The 24,996-nt window shown below is 48.7% G+C and overlaps 2 long non-coding RNA genes and 1 other non-coding gene across 4 annotated transcripts in view; 2 read left to right on the plus strand and 1 right to left on the minus strand.

Annotated features, from left to right (window-relative positions):
- LOC129393241 (uncharacterized) overlaps positions 1 to 24,996 on the minus strand; it is a 37,824-nt gene that overhangs the window by 12,663 nt on the left and 165 nt on the right. Inside the window, exon 1 of one of the 2 annotated variants that reach the window (XR_008620020.2) lies at positions 24,505 to 24,970. The exons of the other annotated variant lie outside the window; for it this stretch is intronic. This is a non-coding gene — a long non-coding RNA (uncharacterized LOC129393241). Of the gene's footprint in view, positions 1 to 24,504; positions 24,971 to 24,996 lie in introns of those variants that run through there. 2 annotated transcript variants of the gene reach the window in all.
- Positions 1,592 to 1,781, plus strand: LOC112441113 (U2 spliceosomal RNA). The gene has a single exon (XR_003029086.2). It is a non-coding gene; the product is annotated as a U2 spliceosomal RNA (small nuclear RNA).
- On the plus strand, positions 1,714 to 23,012 carry LOC129393240 (uncharacterized). Its single transcript, XR_008620019.1, has 3 exons — positions 1,714 to 5,303; positions 5,410 to 5,828; positions 7,075 to 23,012. It is a non-coding gene; the product is annotated as an uncharacterized LOC129393240 (long non-coding RNA).

Raw genomic sequence — 24,996 nt, forward strand, 5'->3', positions numbered from 1 at the left:
AAAAGCCCTGGACACAATTAAGATTTATGTGTATGCGTGTGTGTGTAAGTGCACATACCTGTGCGTGTGTTGCAGGGGAGTGGGTTGTTGGGGGGACTCGAGTGGGGGGAGCACGGGTGGATTACCAACCACCTCCAGGGCCCTCTGGGGGAGTAGAATGACATTTCCTCAGAGACATTCCTTTGACATCCATCCCAGGCAGGGGTCATTTTATCCAGCCTCCAGCTTTTGAGCAGATTAGCCTTTCTCTGTCCCAGGGGCACGGGGCTATATTCTTTTCTCTCTTCTCTGGCCAATGAGGGGAGTTGGGGGTGGTTCTGGGGCAGGTGCCTCATCTTTCCTCTACCACAGCAGTATATTCTCCGTCAAACCTCAATTCCTCTTGCTGGGTCACTCTAGGCATCAGGGACACATACACAGTCCCCAAACATAGCTGCACTGACACAGCCCAAATGGGACATAAAATAGGAACCTCAGAGGAATCTGAATAAATGAGCTGCCAGACAAACCTCTTGCCCTTGGAGACAGTTCACTTTCATCCTCAAAGACTCATGTCTCCAAGACAAGACAGAGGTCCTTGGACTTTCTCCTCACCTCTAAGATGACAAAACCTTATTTGTTGGGCCCTCTACTGCCTCCTGGCCCACCCCCATGTGATTGGGTACTCATTCTCTAACGTGGTGACATCCCAGCTTCAAAAAGATGCTGGTGATGATCGACATTATTTATAATCATGAAAAGGAAAGGGACAGGAGCACAGAAAACTCCAGTGAATCATTCGGAAATCAGTTATCAGGATCTTTGCAAGAGTCTTGGATTTCAATTTATTTTCTTTTATTTATTGCAACTGATTGATCTACTTCTGTTTTGCTGAAATGACTAAGCCTAGGAAGAGGTTGCTTAGGTTCTAGCACTGATGGCCAAAGAGGAAATGTACCAGAAAGAGCATGGAAAAGCCCCAGACTCTACATCCCCTCTTGGGATCCTTCTGGGGTCAATGGCCTGAGTACCTGGGGCTTCTGATTTATGGCATGGTCCCCCGGGGAGGAACCCAGGAGGTCTTGCGGATGCCTAGGTATTCCTTGGGAGAGGAGCTTCACATATCCTGGTGGAGTTATTAACAAACATGGATTACATCACTGGGACTAGAGTTCAACTTCCTGATATCAAGGCTAAGTAGGGCCAAGGGAGTGTGTAGACTCTCCGTGCTACGTGTCTCCATGAAGAGGATCACCCTTGCCTGGAGGCAGGAGAATGGCAGAGATGAACTTTCAGTGGCCGTTTCTAGGACCCTGAGATTTTAGGAGCTTTTGTAGAATTTCTGAATTTGTAGCTGGTGACTGAGTAGAGGAGCTAAGTTCCACTCCAGAGCTCCAGAGTGAAAGGTGTGCCTTAAAGAGGGGAAAAGGGAATCAATTTTCCCCTGAAGCCCCAGTACAGGCTTGTTGTGAGGATCAAAAGAGCAGGAGGGTATGTCCTGAGGTCCCCAGATGCATGTGTGATGCTGCTACTACAGGGCTCAGCTGTGCAGAGCACCCCCACCCCCACCATTTCCATTCACACGCTTTGGGTTCTATAGAGTTCCACTCCTATCACCTCTCAGTCTTTTGGCTAAGATCAAATGTAGTATGTTTTTACCAGCTTAACATCTGATACATCCTCTATCTGAGGACAATATATTAAATGGGTTTTTTGAGCAGGGGAATGGAAAACGAGCTTGCTTCATCCACTCCTATGCATCAACCTGGTATTGCAGGACCTCCAGGAATGGTGCATCACCAGGGTGCAAGAGAGAGTTCCACTCCCAGAGAGAGGGGTGAGGGGATGAGATGGTGTGAGTAGCAGACTTGGGTGCCAGTGAGCAAACAAGGAAGAGGAGGCAAGAGGTGGGAGGCTGGCAGGAGGTGGACAGGAAGGCAGGCTGCCTGGAGATGGGCCACTCCCTTGTGAGTGTCCTCGTGCTTTCCTTACAGATGCTCTACTCATTTGGAGCATGGTATTTGCTCTGCACATCCTCACAGGTCAGTGTATCTGCACATGTGGTATCTCTCTACTCTGTGATAATGCTTGGTGACCATGTGGCTGAGGATACCTGTGTGAAGAACAAGAAACTAGGGGTTGCCCATAGAGCACTTGGGTGTTTGGTTTGATGAGCACAGTGTTTAAAACAAACATGAAATTGAATACCTGTAGGAAAACATGTGCTTCTCAGGTGCAGCCATAGACCCTGCCACTCTACTGCATTTCACTACTTGCATCACTTATATAATCTGCCTAGCACTAAAGCCTTGACTCTGTGATCTCTTGAAGAAAAGGAGATAGGCCCCTACTTGCCCATCAGTTGGCTTCTGAGTCATTAGCTTCCCTCAGAGATAATGGCTGGGGTCCAGCCACCAGCTTCTCTGGGACTAAAGGTACTGGAAGCCACTTTTTTTCTTGAGTCAAAGACATCTGTATAAAAGAAGCAAACAAGTCCCAACCTTCTACGAGAGAGGGGTCCAAGATCATACAGTGATACTAGACTCCAGGTTGCCTCTGTGGGACTCCAAAACCTCTATTTTGCACACTGCCTCTTGCCTTCATCAAGTGGGTTTGAGCTGAGGCTGAGATATGAGAGCTAGAAGGAGAATAAGCCCAGAGACCCTGAGGGACACACTTGTTTCCAACTGGTGTGTCCTGGACATGGGCCTCTGCCAGAGGATGGAAAGGGATTTGGCCTGACATGCTGCTGGGATGGGTATTGGGTAGACTGCTTGCTCAGTCCATTGTGTAGCCTCTCAGGTAGGCAGAGCCCTCCTTCCTGCCCAGCGTCATATCACCAATCTGCCCCATCCCCCATCTCCCTGGGAGAAAAGGAAGTTTGGAGGCCTGAAGGAGGATCAATTCTATTTTGTTTTGGAAGCTTGGAAGAGTAGCTGGAAACATGTGGGGCTTGGTTTGAGGCTGGGGACGGGGCTGGCTCTTAGTATCTGCTTCATCCTTGCAATCAGCTTTCCGGAACTCTCAGTGGAGCTTATACGGTCAGGCTCTACCACGGGGGACCCATACTAAGACCATATCTATCCCTGGGATGCCCCCACGTAGGCAGCAGCTTCTAAGACAAGAATCTTGATACAAGCCTTTTATTTGGCTTCTAAGAAGCTTAGGATGGCAATGGGAATGTAAGAAAGGGTGAACTTTGTAAGGAAGCTGATCTTTTATAGCTGCTGTTTACTGAGTGTTAGATTTTGGGTTTTTTTTTTTTTTTGAGTTTTTTTGGTCATTTATTTTGTGTCAGACAGTGAACTGAGCCTTTTACTTACTTTATTTCATTAAATGTTTATAACCATCCGGTGAGGTAAGTGATATTATCTCCTATTGCTCAGATAAGGAGATTGAGAATCTAAGAGGTTAAAAACCAGTCTAAAACAACACAGCTATTAACTGGGGAATCTGGCTGTTTCCACTCAAGGGCACTCCCTTCCTCAATCAATACAAAACCTGAGGTCAATGGGCAAGGTTGGGGGTAGGGTAGGGTTACCAGATTTAGCAAATAAAAATACAGGATGCCCAATTAAATTTGAATTTCAGACAAACAACAAATACTTAAGTATAAGTATATCCCAAATAGTGCATGGGATATACTTATACTAAAAATTTATTGTCTGTCTGAAATTCAAATTTAATCAGGTGTCCTGTATTTTATCTGGCACTTCTTGGCGGGAAGTGGGGTGACAGCCTGGCCCAGCTCTGCCCCCGTTTCCTAAGAAAGTTCTGAGGGGTACAGGCCTCAAGTAAGGGATGGTCTGAGCTCAATTAGATTGTGCAGGCTGGGCTGACAGCCCTTTTCTCCCTTCTTGAGTGTGGCTAGGAAGAGGCAGGGCTTGGAGTCTAGGCTACCCTGTCCAGCCTCCCAGGCTCTGTGCTGAGGACGTCAGAGATCACACCCATTTACCAATCAAAAGGGATTTTTCATCCCAGTACTAGGCTGCTCAACAGACCAAGCAAACCACAAGTGGTGCACCAGCACAGCAGGGATCTCCGAAAAAGAAATGAAAAATTAAAGAAAAAAATCAAGACGTTTGGCTGGGCGCGGTGGCTCACACCTGTAATCCCAACACTTTGGGAGGCTGAGGCGGGCGGATCACCTGAGGTCAGGAGATCTGTCTCTACTAAAAATACAAAATTAGCCGGGTGTGGTGGCGTGCGCCTTTAATCTCAGCTAATCAGGAGGCTGAGGCAGGAGAATCACTTGAACCCAGGAGGCGGAGGTTGCAGTGAGCTGAGATCTATTGCATTCCATCCTGGGCAAAAAGAGCGAAACTCCATCTCAATTAAAAAAAAAAAAAAAAGGAAAAAAAATTTTCAAGCTGTCCGCATGGGAAAGAATGAAACCTTCCTGGCATTCATTGTACGATTTAGCACTGAATTAGACCGTGCGGGTGAGGTTGGAGTCAATCTGCTCAAGGTTTAGAAAGGTCTAGCCCAGCCCTGCATTTGGGGCACCAGCTTCTCCTCTTTTCCCTTCCGGGGAGTCTAACTCTGGGCGGGCCTGAGAAGGGGCAGATGGTGGGAGGGGCTCCTTCTGACCCCTAAGTCCCCAAGCTCTCCAGCCCCCCGCTGCCCGACCCGCGTCAGGCCTCGGGCTGGGCTCGGGCCCCAGGCGCTGCCCCGGCTCCCTCTCTGGTTCCTGGCCTCTGTCCTCCGCAGCTGAGCCCCGCTCGGCTCCACCCCAGGCTCTATCGCCTGCTCTGTCGCCTGCTCCATCGCTGGCTCCCGATCTGGCTCCCGTTCCCACTCCCCGCCCGGTGTGCTCAGCTTGCTCGGGGCGTCTCCCTACTGAAGAATTATGTTGCATAAAGCAGCCGCCACCATCTTGAACTGGCAGTGAACTTTGCTTTCTACATATAAATACAGATAGCAATCACACCCCAATCAGCGCAGAGGCTTCAGGGCATCATCTCAGCAACTCTAACTTTCCCATTACGATAATGTGATTTTCACTCAGTCTATAATATCACCAGCCATGAATAAAGCAACTGGCTCTTTCTATCTCTCTCTTCCCTCCCCCCTTTCTCTGCCTCTCTCCCACCCACTTCAGTCTTTCTTTTCCTCCTTCACACCCTCCTCTTCTGTCTCTCTGCAACCCCTCCTGGTGATCTCTGAGTCTCTGAGCACCTCCGCCTTCCTCTCCCACTGCCTCTTTCTCCCCCTCATCCTCTGGGACTCACATTCCCTAAATACTAATGGCAGGGATTTGCTGTGCCCCATGGCTCAGTTAAGTTCTGCTCCCCAGCTCTGCCATCATCTGCCTTTGCCTGAAGGTGAGAAACTGCGGAGTGGGGGTGGGGTGGCCAGCTAGGCTTTCCGGGAGGGTGAGGAGCAGGGAGCGGACTCAGCTCCTTCGCTTTTCTCTCCCTCTTTCCTTAGGTACCAGGATGGCTCTCTGCAAGGATTCCCACCAGGAATGCCAAAGCCAGAGACTTAGGGACCAAAGGACCCAGAAGGGAGATCTGAAAAATTCCTGCTTAGGGGCAGGTCCTGGAGGCTCTGATTTTTCTGGGTATTGAGGGACCCAAACTCAACCAGATTCCAAATGCCAGACGATTGTGAGTAGATACAGCTGGTGAGAGGGTGCTCTGGAGACGCCTGCAGAAAAGAGAGGAAACTGGCCCAGCCTCCTAGAGACACTTCTGAGTACGGCTCGGTCCTGAGCCTGACGGCAGTCCAGGCTGCAGCTGCCTTTGGCAGGACATGTGATAAAGGCCCGCAGATCCTTGATCAAGGTGTCAGCCACTTTGTCGGAGCTCCTGGAAAGGGCTTCTCTTTCCTTCATGGACATTCTCCAGGTTGGCAGTGGTTCTGGCGGGGGAATTTTCTGTGCCTCTGGTCACTCATGTATCTATCCCCCCTGAGTTTTATGCCAGTTCTTTTAAACTAGCGTTGGGATCATGGACAGTGCTCTTATCTTCCCTAAGCCTCAGTGTCCTCATCTATAAAACGGGCATAATAATATACCTACTGAATAAAATAATGTATGTCAAGTGCTTCACACTGTGCTCAGCACATTGTTAAATGTTCAATAAATGTTAGCAATTATTACTATCAGCAATTATTGAATAATCATCTGCTATGTCTTTGACACAGGGCACCATGGAGGTTAGGAGCCTGGGGTTTGGAGACAGATGATCTGAGTTTGAATCCTGGCTTAACGCTTATTAACTTTGTGGTCTTGGAAAAGTCACAGCTTCTCTGAGACTCAGTTTCCCCATCTGTAACAGGAATAATAATAGTCCCTACTTTATAGGGTTGTTGTGAGGGTTACTCAAGCTCATCTAGTGCTTGGCACAGTGTTGATATGTGACAAGAGCTCTTGAATATTCTCAAGGGTCACTGTGTATCCAGCCATGAGTAAGGCCAACACTGTCCTGGCTGTCCTGTAGACCACACCCTCTCTGTGGGTTATTGTCTGGGCCCCTGACTTTTTCTAAGGCAAGTGTCCATTAATGGCCTTGTCTTTTCACTCCTGTGGAGGATGAGGACTTGCTTCAATTTCCCTAGCTATAAGAACTGCACCTTTTCAGTTGCCCTCCTTTCTGCGGTTGGAGCTAGGACTCCTGCCCAGCCCCTTTCCTGGATGAGGAGAGAAGGTGACCCTTGAATGTGCTCTCTTAGGCAGGGGAGACAAATTAGAATCAGACATCCTCATTCTGTCCATTTCTGTAGCTCTAAGTGTTTGGGGGTCAGTTTGCTTGCTTGCTTTTAGTTTCTCTTGGTTTCTCTCTGAAGGCTCCTTTGGAGCCATTCCAAGCTGATTTCATGTGAAAGAGGGGAAAGAAGATTCTACTCACCTCAGCTGAGCCAGGAGGGGCCTCGGGAGTATGGCAGTGAGAGCTCCCAGCTCTGGGACCTAGAGAGCCAGTATCACTGAGGCAGACTCAGGGAGGAAGCTAGGGGTACAGTGTCTGGCTAGTGGCAGGTTTGGGTCTCTTCCTTAATACTTAGCCTCTCTCCCCTAGCTCCAAGAGGAAAGAAGCTACCCTTCAAAATCCAGAGCCATAAGCCAACACTTTTTTTTTTTTTTTTTTTTTTCAGATGGATTCTCGCTCTGCCACCCAGCCTGGAGTACAGTGGTACAATCTCGGCTCACTGCAATCTCCGCCTCCCAGGTTCAAGTGATTCTCCTGCCTCAGCTTCCCGAGTAGCTGGGACTACAGGTTTGTGCCACCGTGCCCAGATAATTTTTGTATTTTTGGTAGAGACCATGTTTCACCATGTTGGCCAGGCTGGTCTCGAACTCCTGACCTCAGGTGATCCACCCACCTGGGCCCCCAAAACTGCTGGGATTACAGGCGTGAGCCACCGTGCCCAGCCAACCAACACATTATTAACCAAGTGCTGTAGCTAAGGGAACTGAATCACCTGTAAACTCATGACAGAATGTGGAGTCTGGTCTCCTCCCTATGCCTAACTCCACTGCTCACAGACAGGGTCCATGCCTTCCAGGTGATATTGCCCAGTATTGGGGGACAGGCATGAGAACATGGAAGGGAAGCACAGAGTGAGAGACACATATAGAGATAACTGCAGGGTGCAGCAGGGCAGAAAAAGAGTGGTAAGTTCAGTCTGAAGAGCCAGGTGACACTTCATAGAGGAGATGGTGCTCCAGCTAACGTAAATATAGGCAAAATGGGAGGGCAAAGAGAAGGAAAGGCATTCAAGCAGGGGGAATGGCACATCCAAAAGCCTTAAGGTGTGGAACAGCCTGGCACATCTGGAGAACTCCACTGAAGTACAGGGGAGGGCATAGGGAGGGCACTTTGGGAGAGAGGTCAGCAGAAGGAGAAAGAGAGTAAAGGGCTGTGCCAAGGAGTTAGGCTCTCACCCTGTGAGCAGGGGGCCACTGACGGGCTTTCACATGGAGTGATTTGCATTTCAGAAAAATAACTCTGAGGATGATACAGAGAATGGGGGAAGGGTGCAACCGGAAACATTGGAGACCAGGAGACCAGGGAGGAGGTTCCCCCCCCTCCAGGCTGGAGTGCAATGGTACAATCTCAGCTCACTGCAACCTCCACCTCCTGGGTTTAAGATATTCTCCTCCCTCAGCCTCCCGAGTAGCTGGAATTACAGGCATCCACCACCACACCTGGCTAATTTTTTGTATTTTTAGTAGAAACAGGGTTTCACCATGTTGGCCAGGCTGGTCTCGAACTCCTGACCTCAGGTGGTCTACCTGCCTCAGCCTCCCAGAGTGCTGGGATTATAGGCATAAGCCACCATGCCTGGCCTTTTTTTTTTTTTTGAGACAGAGTCTCACTCTGTGGCCCAGGCTGGAGTGCGGTGGCACGATCTTGGCTCACTGCAACCTCTGCCTCCTAAGTTCAAGCAATTCTCCTGCCTCAGCCTCCTGAGTAGCTGGGATGACAGGCATGCGCCACTACACCCGGCTAATTTTTGTATTTTTAGTAGAGACGGGATTTCACCATGTTGGTCAGGCTGGTCTCAAACTCCTGACCTCAGGTGATCCACCCCCCTCAGCCTCCCAAAGTGTTGGGATTACAGGCATGAGCCACCATGCCCGGCCGAGGGAGGAGGTTCTTACAACTGTGCGGGCAAGAGACATGGAGGACCCGAGTTATGGCAGTGGTGGTGGGGACACTGAGGAGTGACAGACTAGAGAGGGCCTCTGAAAGAATGGACGGGATTTTTTTTTTTTTTTTTTTTTGAGATGGAGTCTTGCTGTATCACCCAGGCTGGAGTGCAGTGGCGCGATCTCTGCTCACTGCAAGCTCTGCCTCCCAGGCTCATGCCATTCTCCTGCCTCAGCCTCCCGAGTAGCTGGGACTACAGGTGCCCACCACCACACCCGGCTAATTTTTTGTATTTTTAGTAGACACAGGGTTTCACTGTGTTAGCCAGGATGGTCTCGATCTCCTGACCTCCTGATCCACCCACTTCAGCCTCCCAAAGTGCTGGGATTACAGGCGTGAGCCACCAGTCATGGCAAAGAATAGACAGGATTTTGTGTTTGATTGGATGTGGGAGGTGACTGAGAGGAAGATTCCTAGATGGCCACCAGGTTCTTGCCTTGGGTGAATGGTGAGATGATGACAGAGATGGAGAATAGAAGTGATGGAATAGCTTTGAGGAGAGTTCAAAAATACTAAGATCTGATTGAGACACATACTTTGAGAGTCTGGGGTATGTCTCAATAAAGATATCCAGGAGATTAAGAGAATTGAAGAACTTTATCTCCATATATCTGGAGTCTGGTAGGGAGTTGGAAATACATGTGTGGCATTCAAAAGAGTTTTGGGCTGGGTGCAGTGGCTCATGCCTGTAATCCCAGCACTGTGGGAGGCCAAGGCGAGTGGATCACTTGAAGTCAGGAGTTCAAGACTAGCCTGGCCAACATAGTGAAACTCTGTCTCTACTAAAAATACAAAAAAAATTAGCCGAGTGTGGTGGTGCATGCCTGTAGTTCCAGCTACTGGGGAGGCTGAGGCAGGAGAATCGCTTGAACCCGGGAGGCAGAGGTTGCAGTGAGCCAAGATCGCGCCACTGCACTCCAGCCTGGGTGACAGAGTGAGACTCTGTCTCAAAAAAAAAAAAAAAAAAAAGAGTTTAGTCAGAGTATGTGGATTTGAGGGTTACTAGCATATAGATGGTAATTAAAGCCGTGGGAAGGAGGTTATTTACTTGGGAAAGACAAGTTTGAAGAGGCCCAAGAGTGGAGTGTTAGGAAATGTGTACATTTAAAAGAGTGATTTTCAACCTTGGTAGCACATTTGGATGAAATGGGGAGCTTGAAAAACACCAGTGTCGGCTGGGCATGGTTGGCTCACGCCTGTAATCTCAGCACTTTGGGAGGCTGAGGCAGGTGGATCACGAGGTCAGGAGATCGAGACCATCCTGGCTAACACGGTGAAACCCCATCTCTACTAAAAATACCAAACAATTAGCTGGTTGTGGTGGCGGGCGCCTATAGTCCCAGCTACTTGGGAGGCTGAGGCAGGAGAATGGCGTGAACCTGGGAGGCAGAGCTTGCAGTGAGCCGAGATGGCACCACTGCACTCCAGCCTGGGCGACAGAGCGAGACTCCATCTCAGAAAAAACAAAAAAGAAAAACACCAGTGTCTGGGCCCCTCCCCAGGCCAACTAAATCTGAATCTCTGGGAGTGAGCTGTAAAAGTCCTTCAGGTGATTCTAACATGGCATTGGGGTTGAAAATCAAAGACTTGGAGGGAGGCAGGAGGCGGTGGCTCACGCCTGTAATCCCAACACTTTGGGAAGCCAAGGCGGGCAGATCACTTGGGCCCAGGAGTTCGAGACCAGCCTGGGCAACATGGTGAACCCCCCCCCCCACCAAAAATAAAAAATAAAAATAAAAATAAAAAAATTAGTCAGGCACAGTGCTGCATGCCTGTAGTTCCAGCTACTGAGGAGGCTGAGGTGTGAGAATCGCTTGAACGTGGGAGGCAGAAGTTGCAGTGAGTGAAGATCTCACCACTGCATTCCAGCCTGGGCAACAGAGCAAGACCCTCCCTCAAAAAAAAAAAAAAAGAAAAGAAAAGAAAAGAAAAAGGCTTGGAGGGAGGGCAGAGGACCCAGGCTAGCAAAGAAAACTGAGAAGGAATGTTCAGGATGATAGGAAGAGAAACAGGAAAGAGGGGTGTTGTGGAGTAAAGAGAGGACAAAGTTTCAAGAAGGGAGAGTTCAAAAGCATCAAATGATGGAGAGTACTAGTAGTTAACACCTACCCAGTACTTATCCTGGCTTTACGTGAATTCACTGAGTCTTCCTGAGACCCTATGAGGCAAGTATTATTATCATTGCCATTTTGAACATAATAAAACTGAGGCATAGGTACTTGCCCTAGCTCATACAACTTGTAAGCAGAAACCAGGCTTCAAGCCCAGGCAGGCCACTACCAAATGTGTGCTACACCACCTCTCTTGCAGAGGGCCAAGTGACATGCACACCGTTCGTGCTTTTTAGCAGTGTAGCCTTCCAACGGCCCAGCTCTCTTCTCCTTTTCTCTTCTCTTCTCCTTTTCTCTTCTCTTCTCCTTTTCTCTTCTCTTCTCTTCTTCCTTCCTTCCTTTCTTCCCTCCCTCCCTTCTTTCCTTCCCTCCCTTCCTCCCTTCCTCCCTTCCTTCCTTCCTTCCTTCCTTCCTTCCTTCCTTCCTTCCTTCCTTCCTCTCAGTCTAGGTCCCTAAGGCAGCTTTCTTCACCTCCCTGGCCTTCTCCTGGTGACTGGGCTAAGTGGAGCTGGTTCTCCTCCCTTACTCTTGGAGGGACAACAAAGTCCACCCTTAGGAGATGGCCACAGTGAGCCTGCATTCATCAGCCTGAGCGAGCAAGCACCCTTTGAAGTCTCCAGAGTCTAGGAGGGTGGGGAGTTGGGAGAGGGGTGCAGAGGGAAAAGGATCTGATCCTCCTGGGAAGTTAAGTCTCCTGAGAAGTGATGCAGGAAGATTTTGAGGAGGAAAGAGACTGGAATCTACATTCACAGTAGAGGTGATGTAAGTGCGGCCTCCAGGCCCCAGAGCAGTGGTTCTCAACCAGCCTGACTGTTAGAATTAAGGAGAGGGGAGTGTTAAAAATATACCAAAAGTGCCACCTCCAGAATAATTGGATCAGAATCTCTGGGAATGGAGCCCAGGCACTGATGGTTTTTAAAAGTTCCCCAGCTGATTCTAATGTGTAGCCAGCGCTGAGAACAGCAGCCTGGAGAAAAGAGCTCTGAATAAATACAAAAAGACCACGGTTCTACACTCCAACTTTATCACTTCCTAGCTGGGTGGTCTTGGGCAACCCATCAGACGTCTTTGAGCCTCTCTTACTCATTTCTGTAAAATGGGCATAGTAATGTCCACCATGAGTACTTAAACAGATTGTTATGATGCTGAGGTAGACTTGGATGTGATATACTTTGTTAATTATGTAGGGTACTATGTGAAAGTAGGTGGAATTAACTCAGACAGACAAAAGGACAAATAAGCACTTGTGTTCATTTTGCACAGGTAGATGCACTTGAGTGAGTACACACACACACACACCTCACAGAGAGTTGCTGGTTGGATTTTGAAAGCAGAACTGTGGTTTTCTAGTCATGGTCTTTTATGTTTTTAGCCTTCAGAATATGCCATTAAAATATGGAAAGATGATCTGGTGTGTGTGTTTGTGTGTGTGTGTGTGTGTGTGTGTGTGTGTGTGTGTGTTTAAATGATTGTTAAAGTGTAGCATCATTTGAGTCCGCCTGTCAGCCTATCAGAAACATCATCTATAACCTTCACTGTTTGCAGTTTAATCTCCCCTGCCTCCCCGCGGGCCCTGTTCTGACATTTTAAACCCCATAAATGACAGTAGTGCTCTAAGCCATTTTGAAAAAAGCCAAGCATTTGGAAAAAACACACATAGAGACATCCCCCTAAATTCCCCTTCCTGTGAACACATGCTCATTCATGCTCATAAGTCGAATCACACACACGTTCACACCCCTGCACTGGCCAATTTGAGAGAAGTCACAGATACTGGTACTAGCCAACAAAATACACATGTGATGGCAGGACACAGGTGTGTGGAAGCATGGCTGTGTGTCTGGCCCGTGCATGAACTCCAGTGGACACACAGCAGGGACACCTTTCTTTTCTCATTCTCAAGTTCCAACCATTCTTCTGCTCCTTGGCTTTGAAAGGGAACGAAAGGATCCAGCATCCTTGGAAGGCTGGCACTGGGAGCTGTTTCCTGTAATTTGGAGTTAGAAACCAATATGGGCTGGGTGCAGTGGCTCATGCCTGTAATCCCAGCACTTTGGCAGGCCAAGGTGGGTGGATCATTTGAGGTCAGGAGTTTGAGACCAGCCTGGCCAAGATGGTGAAACCCCATCTCTACTAAAAATACAAAAATTAGCCGGGAGGTGGTGGTGCGCACCTGTAATCCCAGCTACTCGGGAGGCTGAGGCAGGAGAATCGCTTGAGCCTAGGAGGTGCAGGTTGCGGTGAGCCGAGATTGTGCCACTGCACTCCAGTTTGGGCAGCAGAGTGAGAAGACCCTGTCTCAAAAAAAAAAAAAAAGAAAAGAAAGAAAAAAGAAAAAAAGAAACCAATGGGGTGACAAGGGAGCTTGAAGAGCCCCAAATCTTGGGGTTTAGTGCCAAGCAAGGATGTGCATTAACAGGATCAAGGTTCTCAACTCTTGGAAAGCCCATGAGTAGAAGGGATAACATGTAAGTTGCACCCCACCTACCAAACCAGTGAGCTCTCAACGTTTGGAGAACCAGAATGCAAGAAGAAAATTCAGAGATACTTAGTCACGGGATGAACATGTGAGTGTACAAGAAGGTGGTATAAGATGTTAATTGTGAGCTCTGTAAGAACAGGGCCCTGCCAACTCCTGGATATATCCCTAGAGTCTGGCACAGGGTCTACAACATAGCAGAGGCTTACAAGTACTTGCTAAATGAATGACAAAGAATCTGAAGCTCTTGATGGCAGGGCTGGCTCCTGTGGCTCTCCCTCCCACCAGCTCAAGTCATCATGTACTTTAAGGAACTTGTTTCCAAGGCAACCAATTAGAGTCAGAAAGTGAGGGCTGTGACGTCAGGCAAGGATAGGGGGTGGGTGGAGAAACTGCCATCCCCCATATCCCTAGCTCCCAGCTCAGTCTCTGCAGCCTTGAAGGGAACACTTCTGAAAAGAGGAAAAGACAGAGGGCATTGCCCTCCTGAGAGTACACTTCTGGGTCAGGGCTCAGGAATAGGGACTATGTTGGAGATCTGATTCATCTGGCAGTGTCCCTACCTGCTACCCCATTCCAAAATGCTGATAAGCCTGTGGGTCCAGCAGTGAGACAGTGTAGGCATACTAGAAGGGTAACAGTAGTTGGGGACCACTGCCCATGCTCCTCCCTGTCGCCTAGGAGGGAGAGATCTTAGGCTTTCTTTCTTTGGGGGACCTGTAAACAAGGCCCAGAAGGAAGGAAGTCTTGGCTCAAAGGGGAGGAGATGCTGCTCTCAGGCCTCACTTGAGACCTTTCTGTCTGCCCCCTGGAAAGGATGTATGTTTTGGTTTATGAGAGGAAAGTATACACTTTAAATAAGAGTAGGACGCCAACAAGGAATGCATTTGGAGAGTGTAGCGGAGACAATCCAATGAGCGGTAGCTCACAGATTCTTTCTTGGAGCAGAGAATGAGATGTGAGTAACAAAACTGCAGCAATTTGAACCCCTAGATCCTTGAGATCATGTTAGGCTTCCTAAGGGACAAGTCTGGCCAATTTGGGAAGGTCATTCTAATCAGAAGATAAAAAGCAGAATGCAAAGGACCTTGTCCTTAGGGTACAATGAGAATACTGGGCATTCACTTGTTGAACTTCCTGGCCAAACTATGATAAGCCTCCACACCAGCTGGGTAGGCCCTGCTGTGAAGACGATGAAAATGATGATGCTGACAATGATAAATAGCAGCTATATTTTTCATGGCACTGTACTTTACCAAATACCTTTATTGTCGTGGTAGCTCTTTTGATAAGTAGGGCCGGAATTGTCCCCAGGTGTGGTTCTGGAAGCAGACTTGGAGATGGCAAGTACTGTGCAGGAGCTTCACTGGAGAGTGCTCTGGGAAGGTGCTAGAAGTGCAGGACTGGGCAATGGGGAAGTGGGGTTGTGCTGCAGTCTCAAAAAAGGCCTTGACTGACTGCAGGGGGCTCTGAAGCTGGACGGCCCTTCAGAACCATCCTGAGTAGGAGAGAGGCAGCTGGGCCTTCACACACCCCTGGTGACCAGTCACTGGATGCAGGCTGCCCCAGAAAAGGGGCATGACCTTAGGCGGGGCAGCACTCTTCAGCAGAGGCAAATCCAAGGAAGGCTGACAGGCAAGGGTGGCAGCTTAGGGGACCGTCCTTCAGTATGGAAGGGGAATGCGGCCTGACACCATGGCACCTACTATAGCAATTACCACTCTCATATTGGGGGTGAGGAAACTGAAGTTCAGAGAGATGTAATGACCTACCATATTATGCAGCTATCATACTGGCAAGGTTGGAGTGTGGCTGTAGCATCAAGAAGGGCTTTCAGTGTAAAACTCCTCCAGTATAACCACAGGAGTCAACTGCTGAGGAAACGCCCTCTCCCTGAGCTCCATGCAGGACAGGCAGTTGGAGCTGAGGGTGCCCTAACTGAGGGGCTGGGAGAAGGAACTCAGTGTGCTTTCCCCCAGGCAGAAGAGTCAGGGTGCAGAGACCCTGTGCCAGGCCTTCAGAGGGCCTGCTGAGCTCTGCTGAGGTCCAGGGAGCCTCCTCCCCCACTGGAAAGTAGAGACTGTGATCTTAATCCTTCCCATCACAGAGGCACAGTGCTGGCTGCTCCAGGCCACAGGAGAAGCTTTCCTGACAGATGTGTCAGATTGACCAAAAGACCAAAAGGGGCTTTGCGGAGATTATGCTGTCTGCTCGATACTTGGCCCCTAAGCCTCAAGAAATGGAAGCTCAGAGGGCATCCCTGGTGGCTTCTAGAAAGGGCCAGAGCTTTAAGCAGGGGCCCAGCAATGGTCAGCTTCCCTGGCCAGCCCCAGGCTGCCTCCAAAAGGCCTGGCGGAAGGCATTTGCCAAGGGGTCAGCAGAGGTGAGGGAGGGAGAGGGCAAGGTGACAGAAGGCGAGAGTCAGTGAGGCAGAGGCCAAGGAACAGGAGGGGCCTGACCCCCTCAGGACCAGCCACCCCCACAGAAACTGACCCAGGGGAGAGAGACCCTTGTCTGGGCTTGTTTTCGGGCTGCTGGGGCCAGGCATCGGGGTCTATTAAGGATTTGGAAGGTCACTGAAGAGCTGGGTGTGTGTGTGTGTGTGTGTGTGTGTGTGTGTGTGTGTGTGTGTGTGTGTGATGGGGCTGGGGTGGAGGCAGTGCCACCATCAGATGTGTGTGGGGAATGGAGTGAAGGGAGTCTGCCTGAGTCCACCGCTTTCACACTGGAACCACTGGGTCCACAGCACAGGCTAGGAGCGACTGCTATTCCTGCTTTTTTTTTTTTTTTTTTTTTTTGAGGAGTTTCATTGTTGTTGCCCAGGCTGGAGTGCAATGGCACGATCTCGGCTCACCGCTACCTCTACCTCCCGGGTTCAAGTGATTCTCCTGCCTCAGCCTCCTGAGTAGCTGGGATTACAGGCATGTGCCACCACGCGAGGCTAATTTTGTATTTTTAGTAGAGACGGGGTTTCTCCATGTTGGTCAGGCTGGTCTTGAGCCCCTGACCCCAGGTGATCTGCCCACCTTAGCCTCCCAAAGTGCTGGGATTACAGGCGTGAGCCACCGTGCCCGGCCTCCTGATCTTTTTATTCTCAACTCTCGCTGACTAGGAGATGAGAAAGGAAGCCTGAGCTGTCACAAGGAGAGGACCCAGACATGCAAGAGGCAAAGGAACAGGAACATGACAGCTCTGGAGTCTCTACAGGGAGACTCACAGGAATAGACCATCCCCTGATCACAGGAACACAGGGTCCTTCTTGCCCTTTTCTGGGGCAAAAGAGTGAGTGGCCACAGCCTCTGTCTTGGAGACCCCTATCAGAAAGGGATTGCTTTAGGTGGTGTTTTTTCACTCTGCTACCTTCCTCCCCACCCCACCCCATTTCCCTTCATGACCTTGTGACTCCATTAGGTCTCCTTTCTTCTTGATTCAAGAAAAAGCCAGGCGGGGAGGGCTGGGGACCAGGGAGGGAGTCAAGGCGGGCAGAGAGGCTGAGCCAATTGCGGCGTCTGCAAGGTTCAAAGCAATCAGCGGAGCCGCTGGTGAGCGGGGTCACTCAGTAGTGTGCACATCAGGGTGAAATCCTTTCAGCTCTTCGCCAAACCCCTAGTGAAAGACAATCAGGCTCGCTGTCACCGAGCTAATTCTGTCTATATAAAAGCAGTAATGAAATTCACGGCAGGATTACCCTCTCCATCCAATGGGCCAGCGTCGTGGTGACATATCTCTCTTATTGCCCGAATGTAACACACCATCTAATTTACGTCGTGTAGCGAGCAGGAATGAAATGTTCATAAAGAATTGCTGCATCTCGTCACCTTAACTGCGGCCCGGGGCTCTGAGGCATCTGTCAGGGAGAGGAGCAGGAGGAGGGAGGGCAGGCGGGGCTCAGGGAGTAGCAGCCGGGGGCAGGGGTTTCTGTGGGGTTGTTGTTTCTTAATAGGGTAAAGTGGAGGCAGAGGGAGGTAGGGGCTGGGCGGGGGTCAGGAGGAGAGAGGGTAAGGGAGGGGCACAGAGGGCTTTGGGGAGGTGAGGATGAATAACGGTAGGTTGAAGTGGTCTGGAGGGAATGTTTGGAAGTCTGTGGGTTTGGGTGAGTTTGGGAGGATGAATGTGAGTGCCTAAGTGGCCAGGGGTTGGTTGGGGAAATGACCCTCTGGGTGCATCCCAGTTACTGCAGGGCCCCTGACAGTCTCTTCCATCCTCTGGAAGTAGAAACCCAGCCACCTCTGAAGACTATCAGAACAAAACTCTCCAGTGAACAAGAAAGAAGCCCATTTATAAAAGTGAACAAGGAGCAGACAGACACAAGGAGCAAGTTTCATAAACCTAGGAGTTCTCCATGGCTACTCCCCCACCCTCAGCAATTGCATGACCCAACCGGCCATCTGCAAGCCCTTTTAATGCCACTTGAAAATGTTCTTCTCTTCCGCTCTTTCCTCTCCACCCATCAGCACCCTGCCCCCATCCCAGTCCAAAGTCATTGCCATCTGTTGCCTAGATACCTCAGTACCCTCCTGACTGATCTCTCCATGAGCCCTCTTGCCCCCTCTGGCCCCTCTTTCTCCCTCTACTCAGCCAGGTAGTGATCATGTCATCACTACCATCTCTCAGCTTAAAACCCTGCAATGGTGCCCCCTTGCTCTTAGGGGATACCATTGCAGGGTGTCCCCTTGCTCTTAGGGGATACCATTGCAGGGTGTCCCCTAAGACCCTACCTCTTCAGCTTCTTTGTCCCATGCTCCCAGTCACAACAGTGCTCCAGCCATATTGGCCTTTTCCCATAATCCGAATAAGGTGCTGTGTTCTAAGAAGCCATGGGGGCTGTGCACACGCCTTTCCTTCTTGGAAGACTCCCCTTGGCAGTGGCAGCATCACCAGACCCTGTCCAGCATGGTCTTAACTCCTACTCCCACTTCAGATGCCAGCTGAAGCCTTGCACCTCAGGGGAAGCCTTCTATGACTACTCACTCGTGTAGCTCTCTCCTCTTTTATACACTTTCTTGGCATCATTTACTTCTTTTTGTGACTGTTTCATTATAGCCTGGATTCTCCCACTGGACTCTGCACTCCATGAGGGCAGGGACCATGCCTGTTTTACTCACCATTATATCCCCAGCCCCTGGCACAGTACCTGGGGACATTGTAGGTGCTAAATAAATACTTGTTGATGGGCCGGGCGTGGTGGCTCTCGCCTGTAATCCCAGCACTATGGGAGGCCGAGGCAGGCGGATCACGAGGTCAGGAGATCGAGACCATCCTGACTAACACGGTAAAACCCCGTCTCTATTAAAAAATACAAAAAAATTAGCCGGGCAAGGTGGCAGGCGCCTGTAGTCCCAGCTACTCGGGAGGCTGAGGCAGGAGAATGGTGTGAACCTGGGAGGCAGAGTTTTCAGCGAGCCGAGATTGTGCCACTGCAGTCCAGCCTGGGCGACAGAGCAAAGACTCCACCTCTAAATAAATAAATAAATAAATACTTGTTGATGCCATGTGGAAGCAGCTGATGGAAAAAAAATGTGTTGAATGAAGAAATTAGGGGCATGCACAACCATTACAAGGCAAGAACCTACCTTCGTTCCTTCCTTCCTTCCTTCCTTCCTCCCTCCCTCCCTCCCTCCCTCCCTCCCTCCTTCCCTCCCTCCCTCCCTTCCTTCCTTCCCTCCTTTCTTCCTTCCTTCCTTTGTTCTTTCTTTCCACAAACATCTACTGAATGCTTTCTGAGTGCCAGGCACTGTCAGAGGCACAGTAGCTGCAGTGCTAAACAAGTGAAGACACAGTCCCTGCCCATGAGGAGCTCATGAGGGGAGGGAGACAGACAGCCATGGGGCTAAACCTGTCCTGTGCTACCTTACTCCAGAGAAGAGCCACATCCTTGCCCACTGGCACAGTCACCTACAAAATGTGGCTGATTCTCTGGGACCATAGAGAATTCTCCTTGAACTTCCCCAATACATAGCTTAGCTACTTGTGGGGTAAAAATACCAACAGATGGAAGAAACTTTGTTGAAGAGCGATAACTAGATTTCTCCTCCTAGTGAAGCATTTAGTGAGTATCTACTATGTGCTGAGCACCTCATCTCATGTCATTCTCACAACAACTGTGATATCTAGGTATATTATTTTTGTTTTAGCGATGAGGAAACTGAAACTGAGTTTAAATAGCTTGCCCCCCAAAAGGTCACACAACTGGCATACAATGGATACTTGTTAAATATTTATTGAGTGAATGAATGAATGAGAAGCTAATAAGCAGAAAGGCCAGGACTCAAACCTAGACTTTCTGGCTCCAAAGCCCTTATCTCTTTCTACTCTTTATTCCAAGCAATTAGTTTTGAACTCTCAGAGTCAGTATTAGAAAAATAATCTGATGTTGGGTTCTGGATCTGTGCTTTCTCTCATCTGGGATCCACAGCCTTCCCACAGCTGCACATGGCACCCCAGACACCAGGCCTGGCCAGAGCAGGAAGTTTAGGTCTAGAGAAGACCAGAACTTAAGCCCTCTGGAAGATGTCCATAAGATGAACCCTCCCCCATCCTGTCCAGTCTTCCTTCAATGCCCCAAACGGGTTAACTTATCAAAAGGACTGAGCAAGACACTTGTCTGGGAGATGGACCATCACTCCTGCATGGGTAGAATCAACCCATGTCCCTTGTGCCCAAGCTATGTGACCATTTCTCATTAACTCAGAGATGTTTACTCACCAGATGATACATAGTTGTATGTGCATGTTGTGTGTAGACATGTGTTCATGTATGTATACATATGTGTTAGTAAATCCATCCTTTCATTAGTTCTCCTATAGTTCAATGGTATCTACTATCTGTGTATGCAGACCCCATGTCTGCACCCTGAGGTTCCCTCCCCACAGACATCCATGGACAGGTGCTCCTGGACCTGCCTTTTCTCTTTGCTTCTATCCTCCACTCCTAGAAACTGTATGTGACCTTCCAGCTAATGCTCACGGGCCACAGAGTGGGATACAGTGCTATTTGCTTCCTCTTATTTTGAGGAAAGTTCTACTCCCTGGCAGTAGTTAACTTTTTCTTTATCAAAATGCTAATGCATAGATGTATCAACAAAGAAATAATGTATGCCTGGCACACAGTAACCTCTCAATTCACGTTAGCTATTAACATTATTATAGCTCATTTGTCCTCCCTGACCAGAGGGCGTCCCTCCTTCTATCATAGCCCTGCTAGGTCTGGAAGTACAATTACCCATAGCTGCACCTGCCAGGGAGCTATGTGAGGCTTGGTGCGCTTGTAAAGGTCTCCTCTGGTTAGATGGCTCCCAGCCATTGTCATCCATATCTCTCAGTAGGATGAAAATCTCACACATCCCTGTCAGGCAGGACTCACTCATATTTTTTAAAGTCTCTATAAAATAAGTCTCAGGGGTTTCTGTAGACATTGTATCCAAAACCTTAAATTTCTAAGACACAGATTGTTTCCTAAACCCATCCTTCTGCAGCTGACATTTTTTCTAGGTGAGACCTGAGACCAGACACACTGGCCAATGTCTACCAGAGAACTATAGTTTCAGTCATGGCACTTTGATATGGTTTGGCTGTGTCCTCATTCAAATCTCAACTTGAATTATATCTCCCAGAATTCCCACGTGTTGTGGGAGGGACCCAGGGAGAGGTAACTGCATCATGGGGGCTGGTCTTTCCCATGCTATTCTCATGATAGTGAATAAGTCTCACGAGATCTGATGGGTTTATCAGGTATTTCTGCTTTTGCTTCCTCCTCATTTTCTCTTGCCACCACCATGGAAGAAGTGCTTTTTGCCTCTCACAATGATTCTGAGGCCTCCCCCAGCCATGTGGAACTATAAGTCCAATTAAACCTCTTTTTCTTCCCAGTCTCAGGTATGTCTTTATCAGCAGCGTGAAAACGGACTAATATAGTATATTGGTACCAGTAGAATGGGGCGTTGCTGAAAAGATACCCAAAAATGTGGAAGCAACTTTGGAACTGGGTATCAGGCAGAGGTTGGAAGAGTCTGGAGGGCTCAGAAGAAGACAGGAAAATGTGGGAAAATTTGGAACCTCCTAGAGACTAGTTGAATGTGTTTGACAAAAATGCTGATAGTGATATGAATAATAAGGTCCAGTCTGAGGTGATCTCAGGTGGAGATGAGGAACTTGTTGGGAACTGGAGCAAAGGTACTCTTGTTATGTTTTATTAAACAGACTAGCGGCATTTTGCCCCTGCCCTGGAGATTTCTAGAACTTTGAACTTGAGAAAGATGATTTAGGGTAGCTGGCAAAAGAAATTTCTAAGCAGCAAAGCATTCAAAAGGTGACTCAGGTGCTGTTAAAAGCATTCCACTTTAAAAGGGAAATGGAGCATAAAAGTTCAGAAAATTTGCAGCATGATGATGCAGTAGAAAAGAAAAACCCATTTTCTGGGGAAAAATTCAAGTCAGCTGCAGACATTTGCATAAGTAGCAAGGAGCCTAATGTTAATCCTCATGAGAAAAATGTCTCCAGGCAATGTCAGAGACCTTCATGGCAGCCCCTCCCATCACAGGCTAGGAGGCCCAGGAGGAAAAAGTGGTTTCGTGGGCTGGGCCCAGGGTCCCCATGCTGTGTGCAGACTAGGGATTTGGTGCCCTGTGTCCCATCTGCTCCAGCCATGGCTCAAAGGGGCCAATGTACAGCTCGGGCTATGGCTTCAGAGGGTGGAAACCCCAAGCCTTGGCAACTTCCATGTGGTGTTCAGCCTGTGGGTGCACAGAAGTCAAGAATTGAGGTTCGAGAACCTCTGCCTAGATTTCAGAAGATTTATGGAAATGCCTGGATGTCCAGGCAAAAGTTTGCTGCAGGGGCAGGGCCCTCATGAAGAACCTCTGCTAAGGCAGTGCAGAAGGGAAATGTGGGGTTGGAGCCCCCACACAGAATCCCTACTGGGGCACTGCCTAATGGAGCTGTGAGAAGAGGGCCATCATCCTCCAGACCCCAGAATGGTAGATACACCAACAGCTTGCACTGTGCTCCCAGAAAAGCCACAGACACTCAATGCCAGCCCGTGAAAGCAGCCAGAAGGGAGGCTGTACCCTGCAAAGCCACAGAGGCGGAGCTGCCCAAGACCTTGGGAACCCACCTCTTACATCAGCATGACCTGGATGTGAGACCTGAAGTCAAAGGAGATCGTTTTGGAGCTTTAAAATTTGACTGCCCCACTGGATTTTGGACTTGCATGGGCCCTGTAACTCCTCTGTTTTGGCCAATTTATCCCACTTGGAATGGCTGTATTTACCCAATACCCACACCCCCATTGTATCTAGGAAGTAACTAGCTTGCTTTTGATTTTACAGGCTCATAGGCAGAAGGGACTTGCCTTGTCTCAGGCGAGACTTTGGACTATGGACTTTTAGGTTAATACTGAAATGAGTTAAGACTTTGGGGGACTGTTGGGAAGGCATGATTGATTTTGAAATGTGAGGACGTGAAATTTGGAGGGGCTGGGGCAGAATGATATGGTTTGTCTGTGTCCCCATTCAAATCTCAACTTGAATTTTATCTCCCAGGATTCCCATGTGCTGTGGGAGGGACCCATGGGGAGGTAATTGAATCATGGGGGCCAGTCTTTCCCATGCTATTCTCATGATAGTGAATAAGTCTCATGAGATCTGATGGGCTTATCAGGGGTTTCCACTTTTGCTTCCTCCTCATTTTCTTGCTGCCACCATGTAAGAAGTGCCTTTCATCTCCTGCCATAGATTCTGAGGCCTCCCAAGCCATGTGGAACTGTAAGTCCAATTAAACCTCTTTTTCTTCCCAGTCTCGGGTATGTCTTTATTAGCAGCGTGAAAATGGACTAATACACACTTGATAATCCTAACTCCTTTCCTTTGGCCCAAGTGGCCTATCCTCCTAGCTAATGATAGGTTCTTTGGCTCTGCCAGGAGCTGACATTCCAAACCAAACCTGCTTCTTCAAGTGAAGCAAGATATCATTCAAGTTGGACAGATACAGAGCATTCAGTAAGCAGGTACAGGGGAGAGGGGAAAGAAGAGAGATAACACAACCAATCATTGCAAAAAAATCAGGATTCTCCAGACAGTATCTGTCCTGAAATTGGCATAAGACTTTTTTTTTTTTTGCAGGATCTGCATAAACCCAGGGGTCTGTGCCTAGAAGTGTATTAAGATTAAGTTTTATTTGATTGTCTTTGGATAAGCAAGAGGGTTAAGGAAGATTATATGGAATGAATAAACTAGAAGAGGTTGGTGATGGATTAGAAATTGGAATCCAACCCTGTTGATGTGTTTATTTGATTTTCACATTTTCCTACCCCCTTTATTCCCACTCCCCTTTCCCCATGCCCAGACTGACATAAATGATACCTTGATGGCTATTTCAGTTGCAACCCTATATATCTAGGGAAGCCTGAGCTCCCCAGCTGCCACCCAACTCTGATCCCCTAATCCCAAAGAGACCAGCTGGTCAGAGTTCTCTGGGATGGCAGACCCCAGTGCAGATTGGGCCTCTGCTACCAAGAGTCTCTGGTCATGGTCAGATGGCTGAACTTCTCTGTGTATTGGCCTTAGTATCAGCCTCCTGCTCCCCCTCCACACACACCACCCCAGATAATAGCAAGAAGCATTCTAAACTTCGTGGAATACTATTCTAGAAATTCACCTTTATATTTCTCACTATCATTACCAGATCAGAATATAGTCCTCAAGAGGATTAACATGATCTTGGGTGGGCCAGTCAGCTTTACTGCTGGCCTGGACAGCTGTTTAGTCATCGGTCACCAGGAGAAAGTGAGGATGGATCAGTGCAGCTCAGCCCTGCCACTCAGTGCACGACCCATTATGATAACAGCAAGGATAATTTTCTAGGATCCTGGGCTGTCTGCAGATTTTGGGAGTACCTACAGATATCGCATGGTTTAAAACTCCATTGGTGAAAAGCAACAACCAGCATTCACCCTGGTTGGAGTTCAGTATGATGGTGAGGGGATGTCTAGTATACAGATAAAACTGAAAGGCCCCTCAAAATGGAGACTAATAGATGATTTGAAGAAATAGGCATAAATTTGTTAAGTGTGGGTCAAATCCCTTGCTCTCCAGGCCCTCCTAAAGCCAGAAGCTTAATTTAGTGGTCATTGCCTGCTCGGTGCCACTAAATTTTCTGGTAATCTGCAGGGATATGTAATTATGCTGTAGTTAGTGATTGTTCACTAAGTAAACCCTTGGTGTAGTTACCATGTAAGTCAACAGTATTTACAGGATATTTTTTCTGCCTGTAACTCAAAGCCTTACCGAAACAAATTGGAATTGCCTTCTGGAGGCCGTTGTTATAAATTATAGACCCAACATCTGTCCACATCTGCAATGTCTAGACAGCCTGTCTCAGCTACAAGAGAGAAGAGAGACAAATGAGGGAAAGCGAGGGAGACATGAAGAGTGGCAGAGAAGTCTCAGATTCATACAATTTTTCTCTTCAGAGGTTTACCCAAAGGCTTGCTGTGCTGGCTTCTAAAATTGACCCGAATTATCAGCAGCCCAATGGCAAGCTCTGGAGGGTTTGGGGCCTGGTCATCACCCCTGGATGTGATGGCAATGCAGCCTCTTCTCTTGGGCCGTATCTCTGCCCCAACAGATTCTCAGAGGTCACAGTGGGGCCTGGAAGATGGAGTTATAAATACAGAAACGGACTATGGCCAGATCGGGAGAATCGGCTGTATCTCCAAACATTCCCCCTTCTCTCTCTCTCCTGCTCCCTGACTCTCACCACCACCTGGCTCAGCTTTT

This window comes from Pan paniscus, chromosome 8, assembly GCF_029289425.2.
Source record: "Pan paniscus chromosome 8, NHGRI_mPanPan1-v2.0_pri, whole genome shotgun sequence".
In the NCBI taxonomy this organism is placed as follows: Eukaryota; Metazoa; Chordata; class Mammalia; order Primates; family Hominidae; genus Pan; species Pan paniscus.